This window comes from Sceloporus undulatus, chromosome 1 (genome assembly GCF_019175285.1).
Source record: "Sceloporus undulatus isolate JIND9_A2432 ecotype Alabama chromosome 1, SceUnd_v1.1, whole genome shotgun sequence".
In the NCBI taxonomy this organism is placed as follows: Eukaryota; Metazoa; Chordata; class Lepidosauria; order Squamata; family Phrynosomatidae; genus Sceloporus; species Sceloporus undulatus.
Genome location: NC_056522.1, coordinates 48504150 through 48510149, shown reverse-complemented (window position 1 = coordinate 48510149; position 6000 = coordinate 48504150). Strand labels below are relative to the sequence as shown.

At 46.8% G+C, this 6000-nt stretch overlaps 1 protein-coding gene across 1 annotated transcript in view; it reads left to right on the top strand.

The window, feature by feature from the left end:
* The first annotated feature begins 4828 nt into the window (after window positions 1–4828).
* Window positions 4829–6000, top strand: part of CLIP4 (CAP-Gly domain containing linker protein family member 4) — a 63705-nt gene continuing 62533 nt past the window's right edge. The window contains 1 exon segment of the mRNA XM_042444157.1: window positions 4829–4929. The gene's annotated coding sequence lies outside the window, so the exon portion shown is untranslated.

The window sequence follows — 6000 nt, the reverse complement described above, 5'->3', positions numbered from 1 at the left end:
GCAATAGCTCTGAGTGGCAGATGTCTTGAAGACCTGCTCTCTAGGCTAAGCCAGGCAGGGAGGCGGGGAGGGTGGCACACAGCCATGGGGAGGGGTGGAGCTGCCTCCAGGGCCTTGCTGGGGGGGAAGAGTCCTGGGGGCGGGGCCAAACTGGGGCGGGACCATGTGGCCCCGCCCCAAACCAGGCGGGACATGGCAACCCTATACTGATATTATACTGGTGCACTGTAATATTTGACTGATACCATACCTAAGATTGTTTCAAACAATGCCATATTGGATGCAGCAATACTTGTTACATCTAGGATGCAGCAGTACATGCAGTACCTGAAACAGGACTGGGGAGTCTCCCATATGCCTTGGAGAGCATGGTCAATGGTGAAGGAAGATGGGAGCTGCAATCACACTACATCTGGAGGTTGGAATGGTCCCTGTCCCTGTGTTAAAGCTACTGCAGTATATACAATGGCCTATTTCAGATAACACAACAAGCCAGAGAAACACGGGAGCCCTGGCTTGATACTAGGCATGAGTTCTCTGCAGTGGGAATGGCCATATAAACAATAGCACATCAATGATTTATTGCACCATCTGAACATAGCTACTTTCACTTCTCTGGTTTCTCTTCCAAGTTCCAACAAACAAGAGATACAAATGTAAACAAACGCTGGATTCTTTCTCTGCTTAGTTAGAAGAAAAACAAATCAGGTAAAATAAAGGGTTCACATCTGCGTGAAGTCATAACGAAAACGTAAAGTTCTTTAATTTATTTACATCTCATGCTTCAAGCAAAGATTATTGGATATAATGCACTAGTATGGGGCCTTAACTGATAAGTCAGGTCTCCCAAATCTTTAGTATATCATTTCATCTAAATTGGCCTAAGGTACCAGGAAGGCAAAATCTATGCTCCCTAACTTCAGATTCTACAAATTGCACCCATAGGTACCTCATTTCAGTAGATAGGCCTGGTCTTGTTTTAGAAGTCTATTGTGGCATGTAGTTACAGAATCAGCAGTGAATTGTATTCACTGGGCCCAACCCTGATTGTTCTTACAAAACTGGGCAAGCTCAGACGTCCAAGTTCTTTCCAAACTATTTCCCCTCTGACAAACTACTCAAGTAACCAGTCTGATCATGCCTTGCTTCTAACTTCTGGCACCTGATCTGAAAACAACAACACCTAAATGGTGAGGTAACTAAATAAATAACTGCTTGGGATTAAAAATTCATTTTCACAGATGAGCTGGTAAACCTCTGCCTGTTCCCCTGAACTGTACCATTTCAGACGGCCAACGAGGGCCTCACACTATTATTTCTTTTTATTGCATCCTTTCTCCAAAGAAAACAGGGACGGTGTACTAAAAAAAGAGAGAGCAACTTTCATACTAAATTAGAAATAAAAACAGGTGAGGAGGCTTGTAATCTGAGGCTACACAGTTTAAGTCCCTAGTTCACCTTTTCATCTTCTTTGTAAAACACTTTGCAGTGCATTACATCTGCCACAGGCTTCCTCTCAATATTATATCTTATTTGTACTTATAACTTTCTTAAATGAAAATAAATAGTTCAGCTGTACAGTATGTTGTAAACAGCCTATAGGAGATAGCCTCTACTAATAATCCTCATGCAATTTTGTTGTGCTAAACTGTGTAGATAGCATGACAACAAACACTTAATTTCTTTATACCAGATGATAAACTGTACATAACAGAATCCTCTCTTCTTCATAGCATTTAAAACGTTGAGATTTCTCTCTGGTTACTTTGACGGGGACTATTAAAGCTACTAAATCTGGGGAGGCGTTACAAACCGCCGCTTTGTGGCGGTCTCCCGGCGCTGCTGTTTGCTCTGCGAGGGAGCCGCTGCAGCCAAACTGCGTGGCTCCCTTACGGAGCAAAAAAGAAGCTCCAAAATGGAGCTTCTTCTGGTGGCGCGCTAATGATGCCGTAAGGCGCCAATGGCGCACTCGCTACGTCATTAGCGCCGCGTGACATGCGGATGCACAGCGTCCGTTACATCAAGATGGCGGCGGCCGTGTGGAACGGCTGCCGCCATTTGTTACAGACAGAGTCTGTCACAGGAATAGGGGCATCTGGAAGAGACGCCCCTTTTTAAACTGGGATGTCCTGAGGATGTCCCAAGTGGCGGTTTGTAACCTGCCTATATCAAGTAAGAATGTTGATAAGCCTGCAGCAAAAGAAATAAAATCAGAGGACATATTCAAACATAGGGTAAAAATATGGTACACATTTTGAGAAAATGGTCAATTTTCTCCTCCCCCAAAACTATTAAACAGGAACCAAAGAGCATTATCTATATTCATCTTTTAATTCATAATGAAGAAGAACCTGGTGAATCTAAATGAATACAAGTCTCCAGGACCAGATGAACTACATCCAAGGGTATGAAAAGAACTGGCAAATGTACTATCAGAGCCATTGGCAATCATATTTGAAAACTTCTGGAAAACAGGAGAGATCCCAGCAGACTGGAGGAGGGCAAACGTTGTCCTCATCTTCAAAAAGGGGAAAAAAGAGGATCCCAACAATTATCGTCCAGTTAGTCTGACATCAGTACAGTGGTACCCCGGGTTACGAAAATAATTCGTTCCGCCGCCGCTTTCGTAACCCGAAATGCTTCGTAAGCCGAAAAAGCCATAGGCGCTAATGGGGAAAAGCCGCGATTTCGTGCGAAATAGCGCCGAAAAGCACCAAAATTTTTTTCGTAACCCGAAAAAACCTTCATAACCTGGAACAGTTTTTTTAAATGGATTTTTTTCGTAACCCGGAAATTTCGTAAGGCGGCACATTCGTATCCCGGGGTACCACTGTACTAGGAAAGATTCTAGAGCAGATCACTAAACAGAGAGTCTGTGAACATCTAGATGGCAATTCCATAATCACAAAAAGTCAACATGGGTTTCAGAGAAACAAGTCATGCCAGACTAATCTGATCTCTTTCTTTGATAAAATTACTAGCTTGGTAGATGAAGGGAATGCTGTGGATATAGTATATCTTGATTTCAGTAAGGCCTTTGACAAAGTTCCCCATGATATTCTTGCAAACAAGCTTGTAAAATGTGGGCTAGACAAAGGAACTGTTAAATGGATCTGTAATTGGTTGACCAGCCGAACCCAAAGGGTGCTCAGCAATGGCTCCTTTTCATCCTGGAGAGAAGTGACCAGTGGGGTCCCACAGGGCTCTGTCCAGGGCCCAGTGCTATTCAACATCTTTATCAATTACCTGGATGACAGAATTGGAAGCATACTTATCAAATTTGCAGATGACACCAAATTAGGAGGAGTAGCTAATACTCCAGAAGACAGGATCAAGATTCAAAATGATCTGAATAGACTAGAAAGCTGGGCCAAAGCTAACAAAATGAAATTCAACACGGAGAAATGTAAGGTATTGCACTTAGGGCGGAAAAATAAAATGCACAGATATAGGATGGGTGACACCTGGCTGAATGAAACTACGTGTGAAAGGGATCTAGGAGTCCAAGTAGACCACAAGTTGAACATGAGTCAACAGTGCGATGCGGCAGCTAAAAAGGCCAATGCTATTTTAGGCTGCATCAATAGAAGTATAGTGTCTAGATCAAGAGAAGTAATAGTGCCACTGTATTCTGCTCTGGTCAGACCCCACCTGGAATATTGTGTTCAGTTCTGGGCGCCACAATTCAGAAAGGACATTGAGAAACTGGAGCGTGTCCAAAGGAGGGTCTGGAAACCTTGCCCTATGAGGAACGACTTAGGGAGCTGGGGATGTTTAGCCTGGAGAAAAGAAGGTTTAGGGGTGATATGAGCTCAGCTGTGGAATCCCAGCAGGAGACCTTGGGCAAGTCACTCTCTCTCAGCCTCAGGGAAGACCATGACAGACCTCTTCTGAATAAACTCTATGGAAAGGACCTGAGGGAACGCAACAATAAATATTTATAAGGGCCTTATAAATAAATGCTGTTTCTGTTGCTTCTTATTCTAAGTTCTGCCAGAACAGAAATCTACTGAAAAACTACCAATGAAAAGCAAACAAGCTAAAACCAAAGACTTTTATTGTTTTATTGTTTTATGGGTCTGTGGGCTTTTTGTTTTGTGTCTTAAAGAACGTTGTGCTCCGCCTCGAGCCTCGCGAGGGGAAAAGAAGGCCTTTTGGGGAGCGAGGAGGAGAGCTACGCTCATTCCACGGATAACAAGCACTCAAGCCTCGAAGATAATTCCCCAAACGTTTGGCCCAAACTCACCAAATCCCCCCGTTTCTCACCAAATACTTCTTTCCACTCTCAAAATTGCCATGAAAACCAATCACCAAAATCACACCAAAGCCTCTGAAAAGGACCCATTTTGGTGTGAAAGTCACCAGATTGGCAACACTGCGACTGCGCATGCTCACATTCCCTCAAAGAAAAAGAAGAAAAGCTGAAACCCGGAGGAGGCGGGAGGACGGCCGCTGGCGGCGCATGCGCCGTTCGCTCCCTCCGCGCTGTTTCCTTAGGAGCTGACAAACCGAAAGGACGCCTTCGCAGATTTAAAAAAAAAAGTCTAGTGCCGTGGATGAGTAAAGGGGCGGGGTCGAAGCCGCTGATTGGCCAAGGAGGAGCGAAGGCGACAGAATGGAGGCGGGGCCTAAGTCGCTAATTGGCCACGGGGGAGCAAGGGCGACAGAATGGGGGCGTGGCCGGAACAGCTGATTGGCCAAGAAGTGCGACGGCGACAGAATGGGGGCGTGGTCGGAGTCGCTGATTGGCCAAGGAGTGCGAGGGCGACAGAATGGGGCGGGGCTAAGAGGCGAGCGGGGAGAGCCAGAGACCTGTCCTCCTCTTCGTTTTCTCTCAGCGCCTGGGCGGCACCTGAAAGTAGGGGAGCGGCGCTTCTGGGCCTCCCTTCTCCCTCCAGTCAGGGAGCCTCTTTTTGGCGGAGAGGGCAGGTAAAGGCGAGGGCCTCGTGGGAGGATTTTGAGGGAAGCGGAGTGTGTGCTGCATCCAGACTGGAGACAGAACCCGGTTTGGCACCGCATTAACTCTTTTCTGTCTCAGGGCTATGGAATTCTGGGAGTTTGTCGTGGCACAATAGACCCTTCTTAGGCCTTTTCACTAAACCCACTCCAGAACCAGCCCCGTGTGCTGGCAAACTGGCGGACGGGAAGCTCTGGCTTAAGCTCCCAGGGATGGATGGCGAAGAGTGGGAAGGCATAGTAGCCCTGGGGAAACCCAAGGGGAAAGTGTATCCTCCTGGCTTCTGAAGGAGGCCAGCCCAGCCCCTCCCCCGGAGGCTTCTGTCGCAGGCTCTGCTGCAGTTCTGCCGAAGGGAGGCCTTGCAGCACCTTGGAGACTTCACTGAAAGAGAGAGTTGAAAGCCATGGCTGTGTTTTAGTCTGGAAAACCAGGAGGCCAAGGGGTCTTGAATCATAGAGTGGGAAGAGACCGCGAGGGCCATGCAGGAAATCTCAATCAAAGCATCCCTATTGACAGATGGCCATCCAGCCTCTGCTTGAAGACCTCTAAGGAGGGAGACTCCACCAGAAAAGTTGGTAGTATGAGCTTTCCTAGGCTTGAGCCTGTATGCAGCACCTTTGAGACTAACTGAAAGGTAGAAGATGGCAGCATGAGCTTTTGTAGGCTTGAGCCTGCTTCCTCAGATGCATTTGGTGCAGTGGAAAGCCCAGGGGCTGGACCTGCGTAGCAAAGAGCCACTGTGGCTTAGTGGTTTGAGTGTTGGAGTACGACTCCGGAGACCAAGGTTAGAGTCCCTGCTCAGCCATGGAAACCCACTGGTCACACTCTCTCAGCCTCAGAGGAAGGCACAGGCAAAGCTCCTCTGGACATGGGGCTCTGTGCATCTGAGGGAGTAGGCTCAAGTCTATGAAAATTCATGCTAGCAAGTTCTTCCTTTCAGTTAGTCTCAAGGTCTACAAGATCCCTTTCTATATAGATCATTGTTCTTGTTGTTATGTGCCTTCAAGTCATTTCTGGCTTGAACCTGTCATGAGGTTTCCTTG